Raw genomic sequence first — 17,755 nt, forward strand, 5'->3', positions numbered from 1 at the left:
ACACCCAGGGCCCCACCGTCCGAGCCTGCAGGTTTCAGTGGGATGCAGCAAAGCACACCCAGGGTGAGGAGGGGAGGGAGAGCTCAACCGTGCTCTCCTGAGGTGCAGGATCGAACAGATGTGGTTCAGATGATGGCAATGAGTGCAGAGAGCATTGACCTTACGCGATCACTACTGGATACCATCAGTGGGGTCGGTAATGAGGTATCAGGAGAAGTAACAACACTCTCATGACAAATGGGAACACTGTCCGGGCACATGAAGGAGGGAATGTCGCAGGCAGATGATGTTGGTGAACATGAAGGAGGGAATAGAAACATAGAAATTTACAACGCAGAAGGAGGCCATTTCGGCTCATCGTGTCCATGCCGGCTGACAAAAAGCCGCACGGTTCTTGGAATGTCAGAGTTAGCTGCTGCAATAAGGGAACACGCCCGGACCACATGGCCATTGATAGAATCAACTGCCACTCTCACTCCAATCCACAGACCAGCCTCTGAAAAGGCCCAAGCCTGGCCTTCCACATTGCCACCTGCCCACAACCTCAGCAAGAAGTGCGCATTACCCGAGATGTTCGAAAGAATAAGCTTGGTACCAACCCGAAAAACACTGCGCACCTGTGGGCAGGGGTGGAGGCAACAAGACCAAGTGCAGCGAACGGTCCCCGAATAAGATGGAGGAGAGGTAGGTGCAGCCTTTCTTTGCTGTTGTTGTTGTTCAACAAGTTCCCCACTGGACTGGAATTAAACCACAGAACCAGTGGGAACCTGTTCAATTTTCGTCGTTTCCAGACCAGACCCAAAACCGTCCCATCCTTTGTCGTCGAGCTACAATACGACGCTTGCATCTGCGCACCTTCAGAGACTGAACTCCAAGTCACAGTCAACATCTTCACTGAGGCATACGAAAGCATGCGCCTTGCACTAAACATCTGTAAGATGGTCCTCCACCAACCTGATCCTGCCACACAGCACTGCCCCCCAGTCAACAAGATCCACAGCGCGGCCCTGAAAAATGTGGACAACTTTCCATACCTTGGGAGCCTATTATCAGCAAGGACAGATATCAACGACGAGGTTCAATAGCGCCTGCAGTGCCCCAGCGTAGCCTTCGGCCGCCTGAGGAAGAGAGTTTTCGAAGATCAGGCCCTCAAATCTGGCATCAAGCTCATGGTCTACAGGGCTGTAGTAATACTTGCCCTGCTGTATGGCTCAGAGACATGGACCATGTACAGTAGACACCTCAAATCACTGGAGAAACACCACCAACCATGTCTCGCAAGATCCTGCACATCTCCTAAGAGGACAGACGCACCAATGGCAGTGTTCTCGATCAGGCCAACATCCCCAGCATCGAAGCACTGACCACACTCGACCAGCGCCGTTCAGCGGGCCACATTGTTTGCATGCCAGACACAAGATTCCCAAACAAGTGCTCTACTTGGAACTCCTACGCAACAGGCGAGCCCCAGTTGGGCAGAGGAAACGTTACAAAGACTCCCTGATAAAATACAACATTCTCACTGACACCTGGGAGTCCCTGGCCTAAGTGGAGAAAGTGCATCCGGGAGGGCGCTGAGCACCTCGAGTCTCGTTGCCGATAGCATGCAGAAACCAAGCATAGGCAGCAGAAGGAGCGTGCGGCAAACCAGGCTCCCCACCCACCCTTCAATGACTGTCTGTCCCACCTTTGACAGGGACTGTAATTCCCGTGTTGGACTGATCAGTTACCTAAGAACTCACTTTTTGAGTGGAAACAAGTTTTCCTCGATTTCGAGGGACTGCCTATGATGATGTTGTTGTTATTATTGGGGCAGAAATCCAGGCTTCCCGGGTCCATACGGAGTTTTTACAGACCCGGGAAGGCATCGGAAAAGCCGGTTTTCAGCGCGCAATGCTGAAAACCGGCTTTTCCAATTTGTCAAGCTGGAGCTTGCCAGATCATCCGCAGATCGGGAGCGAGGACATTGGCTTGGGCAAGATTCCGGGATTTACGCATATCTTGCCCAGCAAATGTCCTCAACATTCTTGCGCCTGATAAAAGCAAGGCGCATAGCCTACTTTTACAGGCGTAAGTGTTTTAAAACATACATAAATGCAATAAAATGAAATTAAATAAACACATTTTATTGTTAAAAGCTCTGCCCATTTTGGTAAGTTTATTTAAAATATAATTAAAGAACTTTAAAAAGAAATCGGATATTTTTTTTATAAGACATTAATAACTTTAATTTAAATGAATCTTAAATATGTAGTGTATATTTTCTATTTTTTGTTAGTGTTTTGGGTTTTTGGGGATTTTCTCATTCATAATAATGGGAACTCCAACTTACGGAATTCCCATTATTATCAGTGAGAAAATACTGTACATTGATTGGCTGCCCAGAGCCATGTGACTTCAGCTCCAACTTACGGACGTCCTAACGTGCACATGCTGGGAGTGAAGGCCTCAGGACCGGGATCTCGAGCAGGCGTGGCAGGAACAGGTAAGTGTGCATTTTTTTTCCTTTTTTCAGTCGTTTGCCTCGACCGGGATTTCTAGGCCAGTATTGTTGTTACTGTTATAACAGTTCTCAAATTAAAAGTTTTTTGTAAGTTATGTAAATTTACAAGTTTAAAAGTTTGTAAGTGATCTTAGAGTTTGTAAGTGATCTTAACTGAAAACTTTAAAGTTTGATACGAAAATATCTTTATTAAAGTTAAGTACAAACAAGTGTTAAACTTTTGAATAAAATATATTTTAAATGATAACTGAATCATTTCCATTATTTGTTCCATTATTAACACAACTTTTTGAACTGAAGAAGAATCATTTACGTTATTTGTTCCATTAACACAACACACATTATGGAATAGGTCCAAACAGTAAACATGGTCCATGTGGAAAACTTGCCGCTGTGCCTTCCGGCAGCAAAGCGTTCATGGATGAACTGCTGACGCAAGGCTCCAGCAATCGTTAAAGGGGCACGATGGCCCTCCCTCCTTCACCGTTGTGCTCCGGGTTCAGGTAGTTACATGGCTTCCTCGTCCTCCTCTTCCTCCCCCTCGTCATCTGCATCTTTCGCCTCATCATCAGCCACTATCACCTCAGGTGAGTCTTCTACTACCAGGTGGCTGCCTCATGATGGCTAAGTTATGCAGCACACAACAGTGAACTGATCGACAATTCAGGGGAGTACAGCAAGTAGCCACCAGAATGGTCCAGGCATCGGAAACGCTTTTTCAAGATGCCAATGGTCCTCTCTATGATGCCGCGCGTCGCTATGTGCGACATGTGGTATTCCCGGTCAGCTTCTGTCTGGGTTACGCGTAGGGGCGTCATGAGCCAGGTGGCGAGGCCGTATCTTTTGTCTCCCAGCAGCCAGCTCTGCCCTTCTGGCTGCTGCTTAACATGGCAGATATAGTGCTCTTGCGTAGGATGAACGCATCATGGGTGCTCCCAAGATATCTCGCATCAACTGACATGATGCGATGTATGTTGTCTCACACGAGCTGCACATTAACAGAGTAGAAGCCTTTTCTGTTCCTGTCCATTTTGGAATCCTACAAAGGCGATGTGGGTATAATCAATGCAGCCCTGTACCTTTGGGAAGCCAGCAATCCTGGAGAAGCCCACAGCCCTTTCACGCATTGCCTGGGCAGTCATGGGGAACTTTATGTAGTCATTCCTCCGGGCATATAGTGCAGCAGTCACCTGCCGAATGCAGACATGTGTTGCATTTTGAGAAATGGCGCACACATCCCTGTTGTGGCCTGGAATGAAATCATACCTGTAACCTTCACTTCAATTGACAAACCAGTCTCCCTGGTGCTTCTAGGTTGTAGGTCTGCTTTACTAACTCACAGATAGAAACAGAAATTTACAGTGCAGAAGGAGGCCATTTTGGCTCATTGTGTCCGCGCTGGCCGAAACAGAGCCACACGGCACTTGGTCAGCAGCCCTAAAGGTTACATATAAACCTATGAACAATGGCGGAAAGGCAAAAACCACCAAGCCCAACCAGTCTGCCTCACACAACTGTGAAACCCCTTACAATGAAACATTCTACACACCACCCCAACCGGAACCATGTGATATCCTGGGAGAGGCAAAAACCAGATAAAAATCCAGGCCAATTTAGGGAGAAAAAATCTCGGAAAATTTCTCTCCGACTCATTCAGGTGATCAAAACTAGTCCAGGAGATCACCCTGGCCGTATTCTATTCCCTGCAATATTACCATCATATCTGCGCCATCCAACAAAAGGTCATCCAGTCTAATCCCAATTACCAGATCTAAATCCATAACCCTGCAAGTTAATGCACTTTAAGTGCCCATCCAACCATCTCTTAAAAGTGGTGAGTGTTTCTGCATCCACCACTCTTCCAGGCAGTGAGTTCCAGATCGCCACAACCCTCTGCGTAAATGAGACCCCCCTCAAATCCCCTCTAAATATTCCACCAACCACCTTAAAACTATGCCCCCTCATAATAGACCCCTCCACCAATGGAAATAGGCCCTTACTATCCACTATGTCCAGGCCCTTCAATATTTTGTACACCTCAATGAGGTCTCTTCTCAACCTCCTCTGTTCCACTGAGAACAAACCCAGCCTATCCAATCTGTCCTCATAACTAAGATTCTCCATTCCAGGCAGCATCCTAGTAAATCTCCTCTGCACCCTCACAAGTGCAATTCCTATAATACGGTGACCAGAACTGCATGCAGTACTCCAGCTGTGGCCTAACCAAAGTATTATACAATTTAAGCATAACCTTCCTGCTCTTATATTTTATGCGTCAGCCAATAAAGGCAAGCATTCCTATGCCTTCTTAACAACCTTATCCACCTGGCCTGCTACTTTCAGAGATTTGTGGACAAGCACTCCAAGGTCCCTTTGTTCATCTACACTATTAAGTGGCCTACTGCTTAATGTGTATACCCTTTCCTTATTAACTCTCCCAAAGTGCATCACCTCACACTTCTCTGAATTAAATTCCATTTGCCACTGCTCTGCCCACCTGACCAGTAGATTGATATCCTCCTGCAGCCCATGACTTTCCTCTTCATTATCAACCACACAGCCAATTTTAGTGTCATCTGAAAACTTCTTAATCATACTCCCTATATTTAAATCTAAGACGTTGATATATACCACAAAAAGCAAGGGACCCAGTACAGAGCCCTGCGGAACCTCATTGGAAACATCCTTCCAGTCACAAAAACATCCATCAATCATTACCCTTTGCTTCCTACCTCCAAGCCAATTTTGGATTCAACTTGACACTTTGCCCTGTATCCCATGGGCTTTAATCTTCATGACCAGTCTACCATGTGGGACCTTATCAAAAACCTTGCTAAAGTCCATATATGCTACATCATACTCACTATCCTCATCGACCCTCTTGGTTACCTCTTCAAAAAATTAAATCAGATTAGTCAAACACAATCTTCCCTTAACAAACCCGTGCTGACTGTCCCTAATTAATCCTCGCCTTTCCAAATGCAGATTTATCTTGTCTTTCAGGATTTTTTCCAATAATTTTCCCACCACTGAGGTTAGGCTGACAGGCCTGTAATTACTCAGCCTATCCCTTCCTCCCTTATTAAACAAGGGTACTTCATTAGCAGTCCTCCAATCCTCTGGCACCATGCCCAGATCCAAAGAGTACTGGAAAATGATGGTCAAGGCCTCTGCTATTTCCTCTTTTACTTCGCTCAACAACCTGGGATGCATTTCATCTGGGCCTGGGGACTTATCTACTTTCAAAGCTGCTCAACCCCTTAATACTTCCTCTCTCACTATATTTATTTCATCCAGAATATCATACTCCTCCTCGATAGCAGTATCTGCATTGCCCCTTTCCTTTGAGAAAACAGATGCAAAGTATTCGTTAAGAACCCTACCAACCTCTTCCACCTCCATACAAAGATTACCCTCATGGTCTCTAATAGGCCCTACCCTTTCTTTAGTTACCCTCTTACTCAACATCTTCGGGTTTTCCTTAATTTTACTGGCCAAGAATTTTTCGTTCTCTCTCTTAGCATTCCTAATATCCTTTTTAATTTTGCCTCTTAACTTTCTATATTCCTCTCAAGATTCAATAGTATTTAGCCATTGGTATATGACATAAGTGTCCCTTTATTTCTTAATCCTCCCCTGTAAGTCCCTAGACATCCAGGGGGCTCTGGAATTATTTTTCCCAACCTTTCTCAGTTATAACTTCTTTGCGGAAATGCAGCCTTCTCACACAGTCTGCATCATTCAGGTGCAGGTATGAACACCTATCTCGATATACCCGACGTAAGGCCTCCTGTCCATCATCCTACATGCTCTGAGGTTCCTCATGTGATGACGTTGAATCAATCGTCTCCTCTGCAGCACCATCATGCAGAAAGCTTGCACGAAGTATGGCATTGTCAATATTGCCCCCATAATTAAATTGTAAGCTTCTCTCCTCGATCTCGCCCAGGTCGACGCCCTAGTATGGACCACACCCTGGTCTGCGCATGCACAATAGATTTGCTTAGAACGGGAAGCTATTCATTCAAATGAGGACGTTTGGGGCAACGAAGTCGAATGTAATTCTTTAATTTTAGGTATTTGTCAAAGTACCACCCCACCACCGACCGAACATCTTGTCACCGGGCTCGAGGGTTGGCCGGTAGACTCGCTCCGTCACCTGGACAGAGGGACTCGGCAAACACCCACCCCCCTCCCCCGGGTTTATTTTGATGTTGCTGTATAGTGTAAGGCTGCTCATCCCTTCAGTTCGGCTTTCACCACCCCCCAGGGCTTCTTTTGAAGCCTAGCCCGAACCCCTGATTCCGGGCGAGGGAGTGATTCTGCCGCCCGACGCTCTGACCCTCGAGCCCGGTGAGGGTGGTGGCGTGGCACTGGGAAAAAAATCTAAAATTAAAGTATTGCATTAGACGTCTATTTTCTCTGTTTTAAGTTTGAAAAACATTAAGCTTCATGATGCACATTGAATATGTCCTTGACTGCCTCCAAAACTTTGCATAAAATCAATGGCATCTTTCGGCACCAATTTTTTAATGTCGGCTGGTTTTTCTTAAGCGCCCAGAAGTTTTATTGGGAATGGTCACATACGCCGTCCTAGGAGAAATGTAAGTTGTATAAATCTGAAAAACTAGCACAGACACCAAGTTACGCCCCCGTGACACAATAAAAACACCTAAAAAAAAATCGTAACTAACTGAGTTACGCTGGTGCACAAACTTTGGAGAAACTTGGATATTTTAATTTAGGCTAAAAAATGCGACGCACGCCAAAAAAACGGCACAGATAACTGGGAAAAATTGAACCCAATAAGAGGGGCAAAGAGAGGGCATGAGAATAGAATCACAGCTAACATGAAGGGTAATCCAAAAGTCTTCTATAGCTATATATAAATAGGAAGCAGGTAGCAAGAGGAGTAGTGGGGTCGATAAAAAGGAGACCTACGCATGGAGGCAAAGTTTCAGGATAAGTGGTCGCCCATTTAAAAACGGAAATTAAGAGGAATTTCTTCTCTCAGAGGGTCGTGAATCTTTGGAATTCTCCACCTCAGAGAGCTGTGGAGTCTGGGTCATTGAATATATTTAAGGTGGAGATAGACAGATTTTTGGAAGATAAGGGAGTCAAGGGTTATGGGGAATGGATGGGGAAGTGAAGGATCAGATCAGCCTTAACACAATCACAATCACTAAGGAGGTGGTACTCAGTAAGATAATGGGACTGAAGGCAAATAAATTGCCTGGACTTGATGGCTTGCAACCTCGGGTCTTAAGAATAGTAGCGACAGGGATTGTGGATGCATTGATTGTAATTTACCAAAATTCCCTGGATTCTGGGGAGGTCCCAGCAGATTGGAAAACTGCAAATGTATCGCCCCTATTTAAAAAAGGAGGCAGACAAAAAGCAGGAAACTACAGACCAGTTAACCTAACATCTGTGGTTGGGAAAATGTTGGAGTCCATTATTAAAGAAGCAGTAGCAGGACATTTGGAAAAGTAAAATTCAGTCAGAGTCAGCATGGATTTATGAAGGGGAAGTCATGTTTGACAAATTTGCTGGAATTCTTTGAGGATGTAATGAGCAGGGTGGATAAAGGGGAACCAGTGAATGTGGTGTATTTGGACTTCCAGAAGGCATTTGACAAGGTGCCACATAAAAGGTTACTGCACAAGAAAAAAGTTCACGGGGTTGGGGGTAATGTATTAGAATGGATAGATGATTGGCTAACAAACAGATAGTCGTGATAAATGGTTCATTCTCAGGTTGGCAATCAGTAACTACTGGTGTGCTGCAGGGATCAGTGCTGGGACTCCAACTATTTACAATCTATATTAACGACTTGGAAGAAGGAACTGAGTGTAACATAGCCAAGTTTGCTGATGGGAGGAAAAGCAATGTGTGAGGAGGGCATAAAAAATCTGCAAAAGGACATAGACAGGCTAAGTGAGTGGGCAAAAATTTGGCAGATGGAGTATAATGTTGGAAAATGTGAGGTCATGCACTTTGCCAGAAAACAATCAAAGAGCAGGTTATTGTTTAAAAAGGGAGGGAGAACAGCCAGTTGTCGTGGTGCACGTTGGTACCAATGACATAGGTAAAAAAAGGGATGAGTTCCTACGAAATGAATTTAAGGAGCTAGAAGCTAAATTAAAAAGTAGGACCTCAAAAGTAGTAATCTCGGGATTGCTACCAGTGCCACGTGCTAGTCAGAGTAGGAATCGCAGGATAGCTCAGATGAATACGTGGCTTGAGCAATGGTGCAGCAGGGAGGGATTCAAATTCCTGGGGCATTGGAACCGGTTCTGGGGGAGGTGGGACCAGTACAATCCGGACGGTCTGCACCTGGGCAGAATCGGAACCAATGTCCTCGGGGGAGTGTTTGCTAGTGCTGTTGGGGAGGAGTTAAACTAATATAGCAGGGGGATGGGAACCAATGCAGGGAGATAGAGGGAAACAAAAAGGAGGCAAAAACAAAAGACAGAAAGGAGATGAGGAAAAGTGGAGGGCAGAGAAACCCAAGGCAAAGAACAAAAAGGGCCATTGTACAGCAAAATTCTAAAAGGACAGAGGGTGTTAAAAAAACAAGCCTAAAGGCTTTGTGTCTTAATGCAAGGAGTATCCGCAATAAGGTGGATGAATTAATTGTGCAAATAGATGTTAACAAATATGATGTGATTGGGATTACGGAGACGTGGCTCCAGGATGATCAGGGCTGGGAACTCAACATCCAGGGGTATTCAACATTCAGGAAGGATAGAATAAAAGGAAAAGGAGGTGGGGTAGCATTGCTGGTTAAGGAGGAGATTAAGGCAATAGTTAGGAAGGACATTAGCTTGGATGATGTGGAATCTATATGGGTAGAGCTGCAGAACACCAAAGGGCAAAAAACGTTAGTGGGAGTTGTGTACAGACCTCCAAACAGTAGTAGTGATGTTGGGGAGGGCATCAAACATGAAATTAGGGGTGCGTGCAATAAAGGTGCAGCAGTTATAATGGGTGACTTTAATATGCACATAGATTGGGCTAACCAAACTGGAAGCAATACGGTGGAGGAGGATTTCCTGGAGTATCATAGGGATGGTTTTTTAGACCAATATGTCGAGGAACCAACTAGGGGGGAGGCCATCTTAGACTGGGTGTTATGTAATGAGAGAGGATTAATTAGCAATCTCGTTGTGCGAGGCCCCTTGGGGAAGAGTGACCATAATATGGTGGAATTCTGCATTGGGATGGAGAATGAAACAGTTAATTCAGAGACCATGGTCCAGAACTTAAAGAAGGCTAACTTTGAAGGTATGAGGCGTGAATTGGCTGGGATGGATTGGCGAATGATACTTAAGGGGTTGACTGTGGATGGGCAATGGCAGACATTTAGAGACCGCATGGATGAACTACAACAATTGTACATTCCTGTCTGGCATGAAAATAAAAAAGGGAAGGTGGCTCAACCGTGGCTATCAAGGGAAATCAGGGATAGTATTAAAGCCAAGGAAGTGGCATACAAATTGGCCAGAAATAGCAGCGAACCTGGGGACTGGGAGAAATTTAGAACTCAGCAGAGGAGGACAAAGGGTTTGATTAGGGCAGGGAAAATGGAGTATGAGAAGAAGCTTGCAGGGAACATTAAGACGGATTGCAAAAGTTTCTATAGATATGTAAAGAGAAAAAGGTTAGTAAAGACAAACGTAGGTCCTCTGCAGTCAGAATCAGGGGAAGTCATAACAGGGAACAAAGAAATGGCGGACCAATTGAACAAGTACTTTGGTTCGGTATTCACGAAGGAGGACACGAACAACCTTCCGGTTATAAAAGGGGTCGGGGGGTCTAGTAAGGAGGAGGAACTGAGGGAAATCCTTATTAGCCGGGAAATTGTGTTGGGGAAATTGATGGTATTGAAGGCCGATAAATCCCCAGGGCCTGATGGACTGCATCCCAGAGTACTTAAGGAGGTGGCCTTGGAAATAGTGGATGCGTTGACAGTCATTTTCCAACATTCCATTGACTCTGGATCAGTTCCTATGGAGTGGAGGGTAGCCAATGTAACCCCACTTTTTAAAAAAGGAGGGAGAGAGAAAACAGGGAATTATAGACCGGTCAGCCTGACATCGGTAGTGGGTAAAATGATGGAATCAATTATTAAGGATGTCATAGCAGTGCATTTGGAAAGAGGTGACATGATAGGTCCAAGTCAGCATGGATTTGTGAAAGGGAAATCATGCTTGACAAATCTTCTGGAATTTTTTGAGGATGTTTCCAGTAGAGTGGATAAGGGAGAACCAGTTGATGTGGTATATTTGGACTTTCAGAAGGCGTTCGACAAGGTCCCACACAAGAGATTGATGTGCAAAGTTAGAGCACATGGGATTGGGGGTAGTGTACTGACATGGATTGAGAACTGGTTGTCAGACAGGAAGCAAAGAGTAGGAGTAAATGGGTACTTTTCAGAATGGCAGGCAGTGACTAGTGGGGTACCGCAAGGTTCTGTGCTGGGGCCCCAGCTGTTTACACTGTACATTAATGATTTAGATGAGGGGATTAAATGTAGTATCTCCAAATTTGCGGATGACACTAAGTTGGGTGGCAGTGTGAGCTGTGAGGAGGATGCTGTGAGGCTGCAGAGCGACTTGGATAGGTTAGGTGAGTGGGCAAATGCATGGCAGATGAAGTATAATGTGGATAAATGTGAGGTTATCCACTTTGGTGGTAAAAACAGAGAGACAGACTATTATCTGAATGGTGACAGATTAGGAAAAGGGGAGGTGCAAAGAGACCTGGGTGTCATGGTACATCAGTCATTGAAGGTTGGCATGCAGGTGCAGCAGGCGGTTAAGAAAGCAAATGGCATGTTGGCCTTCATAGCAAGGGGATTTGAGTACAGGGGCAGGGAGGTGTTGCTACATTTGTACAGGGTATTGGTGAGGCCACACCTGGAATACTGTGTGCAGTTTTGGTTTCCATATTTACAAAACGATATACTTGCTTTGGAGGCAGTTCAGAGAAGGTTCACAAGGTTGATTCTGGAGATGAGGGGTTTGTCTTATGAGGAAAGGTTGAGTAGGTTGGGCCTCTACTCATTGGCGTTCAGAAGAATGAGAGGTGATCTTATCGAAAAGTATAAGATTATGAGGGGGCTTGATAAGGTGGATGCAGAGAGTATGTTTCCACTGATAGGAGAGACGAGAACTACAGGGCATATTTTTAGAATAAGGGGCCACCCATTTAAAACTGAAATGAGGAGAAATTTCTTCTGAGGGTTGTGGATCTGTGGAACTCACTGCCTCAGAGAGCTGTGGAAGCTGGGACATTGAGTAAAGTTAAGACAGAAATAGACAGTTTCTTAAACGATAAGGGAATTAGGGGTTATGGGGAGCGGGCAGGGAGGAGGACCTGAGTCAGTGATCAGATCAGCCATGATCATATTTTTTATGTATGCAACACTATGTAACCAGCATTCTACCGCCACCAGAGGGCGTATCTGTTGTAGTACCTAGGGATCCCAGCATCCCTTGGGAGCATGCTATATAAGCAGGTCTCCCATGCTGTACCAACACTGCTGTTAGAATAAAGAGACTAAGGTCACCGGGGTGCGTGGAGGCCTACAAAAGGCTGCGAGATAAGGAGTCGGGCAGCGTCCGCTGAGTGGCGACAGTCTGGGGTGCGTGGTGGCCTACAAAAGGCCGCGAGATAAGGAGTCGGGCAGCGTCCGCTGAGAGGCGACAGTCCGGGGTGCGTGGTGGCCTACAAAAGGCTGCGATAAGGAGTCGGGCAGCGTCGGCGAGAGGCTTGTGCAGCTACAGGAGGAAGGCAAAAAAGAAGTAGAAAGAAATAGAAAGGTGACGTCACAGCCAAGGGGGTAAGTGATTGGCTGGTGACTGGTAAGTAGTTTTTCTTTTTTCTCTTCTAGATCAGTAAGTAACTTTTAGCATTGTTATTGTCAATTTAAGTTAATTGAAGGATTAAGTCATGGCAGGAGAGCTCGGACACGTGATATGCTCCTCCTGTACCATGTGGGTACTCAGGGATACTTCCGGTGTCCCTGACGACTACGTGTGTGGGAAGTGTATCCGCCTCCAGCTCCGTTGCGGAATTGGAGCTGAGGGTGGATTCACTCTGGAGCATCCATGATGCTGAGAATGACATGAGTAGCACGTGTAGAGAGTTGGTCTTACCGCAGGTGAAGGGTCCACAGCCAGCTAGGGAATGGAAGACCAGTAGGAAGAGCAGTGCAAGGAAGGTAGTGCAGGGCTCGCTTGCGGTCATCCCCCTGCAAAACAGATACACCGCTTTAAGTACTGTTGAGGGGGATGACTCATCAGAGGAGGGCAGCAGCAGCCAAGTTCATGGCACCGTGGCTGGCTCTGCTGCACAGGAGGGCAGGAAAAAGAGTGGGAGAGCGATAGTGATAGGGGATTCAATTGTAAGGGGAATAGACAGGCATTTCTGCGGCCGCAACCGAGACTCTAGGATGGTATGTTGCCTCCCTGGTGCAAGGGTCAAGGATGTCTCGGAGTGGGTGCAGGACATTCTGAAAAGGGAGGGTGAACAGCCAGTTGTCGTGGTGCACGATATAGGTAAAAAAAGGGATGAGGTCCTACGAGACGAATTTAAGGAGCTAGGAGCTAAATTAAAACGTAGGACCTCAAAAGTAGTAATCTCGGGATTGCTACCAATGCCACGTGCTAGTCAAAGTAGGAATCGCAGGATAGCTCAGATGAATACGTGGCTTGAGCAGTGGTGCAGCAGGGAGGGATTCAAATTCCTGGGGCATTGGAACCGGTTCTCGGGGAGTTGGGACCAATACAAACCGGATGGTCGAGGAAGAGTGTTTGCTCGTGCTGTTGGGGAGGAGTTAAACTAATATGGCAGGGGAATGGGAACCAATGCAGGGAGATAGAGGGAGATAAAATGGAGACAGAAGCAAAAGACAGAAAGGAGATGAGTAAAAGTGGAGGGCAGAGAAACCCAAGGCAAAAAACAAAAAGGACCATTGTACAGCAAAATTCTAAAGGGTCAAAGTGTAATAAAAAGGCAAACATGAAAACTCGGTGCTTCAATGCGAGATGTATTCGGAACCCAGGAGAGGGCTCTGAGCTAGTTAGAGTGGGGGAGAGCTCAGATGAACAGGACCCCAAGAAATAATGCAAAAGGCAGGAGGCAACAGGGGTAAGTGTAAACCACAAGGTGATAGGAAGGGACAATATGTATGAATATAAAGGGGCTGCAGGAGGGGTCAAAACTAAAAATCATGGTTTAAAAACTAGTATTAAAACACTCTACCTAAATGCACGCATCATTCGAAATAAAGTAAATGAGTTGACGGCACAAATCATTACAAATGGGTATGATTTGGTGGCCATTACAGAAACGTGGTTGCAGGGTGGCCAAGACTGGGAATTAAACATACAGGGGTATCTGACAATTCGGAAAGATAGACAAGAAGGGAAAGGAGGTGGGGTAGCTCTGTTAATAAAGGATGTCATCAGGGCAGTTGTGAGAGACGATATTGGCTCTAATGAACAAAATGTTGAATCATTGTGGGTGGAGATTAGAGATAGTAAGGGGGAAAAGTCACTGGTGGGCGTAGTTTATAGGCCCCCAAATAATAACTTCACGGTGGGGCGGACAATAATCAAGGGAATAATGGAGGCATGTGAAAAAGGAACGCCAATAATCATGGGGGATTTTAACCTGCATGTCGATTGGTCAAATCAAATCGCACGGGGTAGCCTTGAGGAGGAATTCATAGAATGCATATGGGATTGTTTCTTAGAACAAAATGTTACAGAACCTACAAGGGAGCAAGCTATCTTAGACAGGAATAATAAACGATCTCGGAATGAGTGATCATAGTATGGTTGAATTTGTAATACAGATTGAGGGTGAGGAAGTAGTGTCTCAAACGAGCGTACTATGCTTAAACAAAGGGGACTACAGTGGGATGAGGGCAGAGTTGGCTAAAGTAGACTGGAAACACAGACTAAACGGTGGCACAATTGAGGAACAGTGGAGGACTTTTAAGAAGCTCTTTCATAGTGCTCAACAAAAATATATTCCAGTGAAAAAGAAGGGCGGTAAGAGAAGGGATAACCAGCCGTGGATAACCAAGGAAATAAAGGAGAGTATCAAATTAAAAACCAATGTGTATAAGGTGGCCAAGGTTAGTGGGAAACTAGAAGATTGGGAAAATTTTAAACAACAGCAAAGAATGACTAAGAAAGCAATAAAGAAAGGAAAGATAGATTACGAAGGTAAACTTGCGCAAAACATAAAAACAGATAGTAAAAGCTTTTACCGATATATAAAATGGAAAAGAGTGACGAAAGTAAATGTTGGTCCCTTCGAAGATGAGAAGGGGGATTTAATAATGGGAAATGTGGAAATGGCTGAGACCTTAAACAATTATTTTGCTTCGGTTTTCACAGTGGAAAACACAAAAACCATGCCAAAAAATTGCTGGTCACGGGAATGTGGGAAGGGAGGACCTTGAGATAATCACTATCACTAGAGGCATAGTGCTGGACAGGCTAATGGGACTCAAGGTAGACAAGTCCCCTGGTCCTGATGAAATGCATCCCAGGATATTAAAAGAGATGGCGGAAGTTATAGCAGATGCATTCGTTATAATCTACCAAAAGTCTCTGGACTCTGGGGAGGTACCAGCGGATTGGAAAGCAGCTAATGTAACGCCTCTGTTTTAAAAAAGGGGGCAGACAAAAGGCAGGTTAGTTTAACATCTGTAGTGGGGAAAATGCTTGAAGCTATCATTAAGAAAGAAATAGCGGGACATCTAGATAGGAATAGTGCAATCATGCAGACGCAACATGGATTCATGAAGGGGAAATCATGTTTAACTAATTTACTGGAATTCTTTGAGGATGTAATGAGCATGGTGGATAGAGGTGTACTGATGGATGTGGTGTATTTAGATTTCAAAAAGGTGCCACACAAAAGGTTACTGCAGAAGATACAAATACGCGGAGTCAGAGGAAATGTATTAGCATGGATAGAGAATTGGCTGACTAACAGAAAGCAGAGAGTCGAGATAAATGGGTCCTTTTCGGGTTGGAAATCGGTGGTTAGTGGTGTGCCACAGGGATCGGTGCTGGGACCACAACTGTTTACAATATACATAGATGACCTGGAAGAGGGAACAGAGTGTAGTGTAACAAAATTTGCAGATGACACAAAGATTAGTGGGAAAGCGGGTTGTGTAGAGGACACAGAGAGACTGCAAAGTGATTTAGATAGGTTAACCGAATGGGCTAAGGTTTGGCAGATGGAATACAATGTCGGCAAATGTGAGGTCCACCTTGGGAAAAAAAACAGTAAAAGGGAATATTATTTGAATGGGGAGAAATTACAACATGCTGCGGTGCAGAGGGACCTGGGGGTCCTTGTGCATGAATCCCAAAAAGTTAGTTTGCAGGTGCAACAGGTAATCAGGAAGGCGAATGAAATGTTGGCCTTCATTGCGAGAGGGATGGAGTACAAAAGCAGGGAGGTCCTGCTGCAACTGTACAGGGTATTGGTGAGGCCGCACCTGGATTACTGCGTGGAGTTTTGGTCACCTTACTTAAGGAAGGATATACTAGCTTTGGAGGGAGTACAGAGACGATTCACTCAGCTGATTCCGGAGATGAGGGGGTTACCTTATGATGATAGATTGAGTAGACTGGGTCTTTACTCGTTGGAGTTCAGAAGGATGAGGGGTGATCTTTTAAAAACATTTAAAATAATGAAAGGGATAGACAAGATAGAGGCAGAGAGGTTGTTTCCACTGGTCGGGCAGACTAGAACTAGGGGGCACAGCTTCAAAATACGGGGGAGCCAATTTAAAACCGAGTTGAGAAGGAATTTCTTCTCCCAGAGGGTTGTGAATCTGTGGAATTCTCTGCCCAAGGAAGCTAGCTCATTGAATGTATTCAAATCACAGATAGATAGATTTTTCACCAATAAGGGAATTAAGAGTTATGGGGAGCGGGCGAGTAAGTGGAGCTGAGTCCACGGCCAGATCAGCCATGATCTTGTTGAATGGCGGAGCAGGCTCGAGGGGCTAGATGGCCTCCTCCTGTTCCTAATTCTTATGTTCTTATGTCACACTTACGTCTACAATACTCAGTTACATTGCCTTATTCGAGACATAAAAACTGGCGACGAGATAACGAACCATGCAGAGAACTGTTGGTATCCTGGAGAAATTCTCAGAAGGGGACAACTGGGAGGCCTTCGTGGAGTGACTTGACCAATACTTCGTGGCCAACGAGCTGGAAGGGAGTGTGAACGTAGCCAAATGAATGGCGATCCTCCTCACCGTCTGCGGGACAACAACCTGTGGCCTCATGAAGAATCTTCTTGCTCTGGTGAAAACAACCACCAAATCATATGAAGAACCGGGAGCACCTAAATCCGAAGGAGAGCGTTCTGATGGCAAAGTTTTGATTTTACACATGTCAATGGTCTGAAGGCCAGGAAGTGGAGAGCTACATCGCCGAACTAAGGCGCCTTGCAGGACATTGCGAATTTGATGGATTCCTGGAGCAAATGCTCAGAGACTTTTTTGTGCTTGGCATTGGCCACGAGACTATCCTTCGCAAACTATTGACTGTTGAAACACCGAACCTGAGCAAAGCCATAACGATAGCCCAGGCATTTATATCCACCAAAGATAACACCAAACAAATTTCGCAGCATAAAGATGTCTTGGCAAGTACTGTACACAAAGTAACGTCATTTTCAGGCAGGAATGCATATGGCAGAACGTACACGCCTGCAGCTGCTCGACCTCAGATGACTCACAGTCCACCATCAAGCGTTAATGCGAGGCCTGTTTGCGCTGCAGAGGTGATCATCGAGCCCATCAATGCCGTTTCAAACACTATGCGTGCAAAGGCTGTGGAGCAATGTGCAGATGAGCTGCAAACCCTGCAAACCACCACATTGCAGAGGAAGACCGATCCATGGCGGATCAAACTGAACTAGAAACTCAAACCGAGGAGGCTGAAGTGTACGGGGTACACAGCTTCACGACGAAATGTCCACCGATCATGTTAAAAGTCCAACTGAACGGAATTCCAGTATCCATGGAACGGATCACGGGCGCGAGTCAGTCCATCATGAGCAAAAAGGCCTTCGACAGACTGTGGTACAACAAGGCACACAGGCCCAAGCTGAGCCCTATTCATACCAAGCTGGGAACTTACACTAAAGAGCTAATCCCTGTAATTGGCAGTGCAGCAGTAAAAGTCTCCAATAATGGAG

The sequence above is a fragment of the Pristiophorus japonicus genome, chromosome 1 (assembly GCF_044704955.1).
Source record: "Pristiophorus japonicus isolate sPriJap1 chromosome 1, sPriJap1.hap1, whole genome shotgun sequence".
NCBI classification, from domain to species: Eukaryota; Metazoa; Chordata; class Chondrichthyes; family Pristiophoridae; genus Pristiophorus; species Pristiophorus japonicus.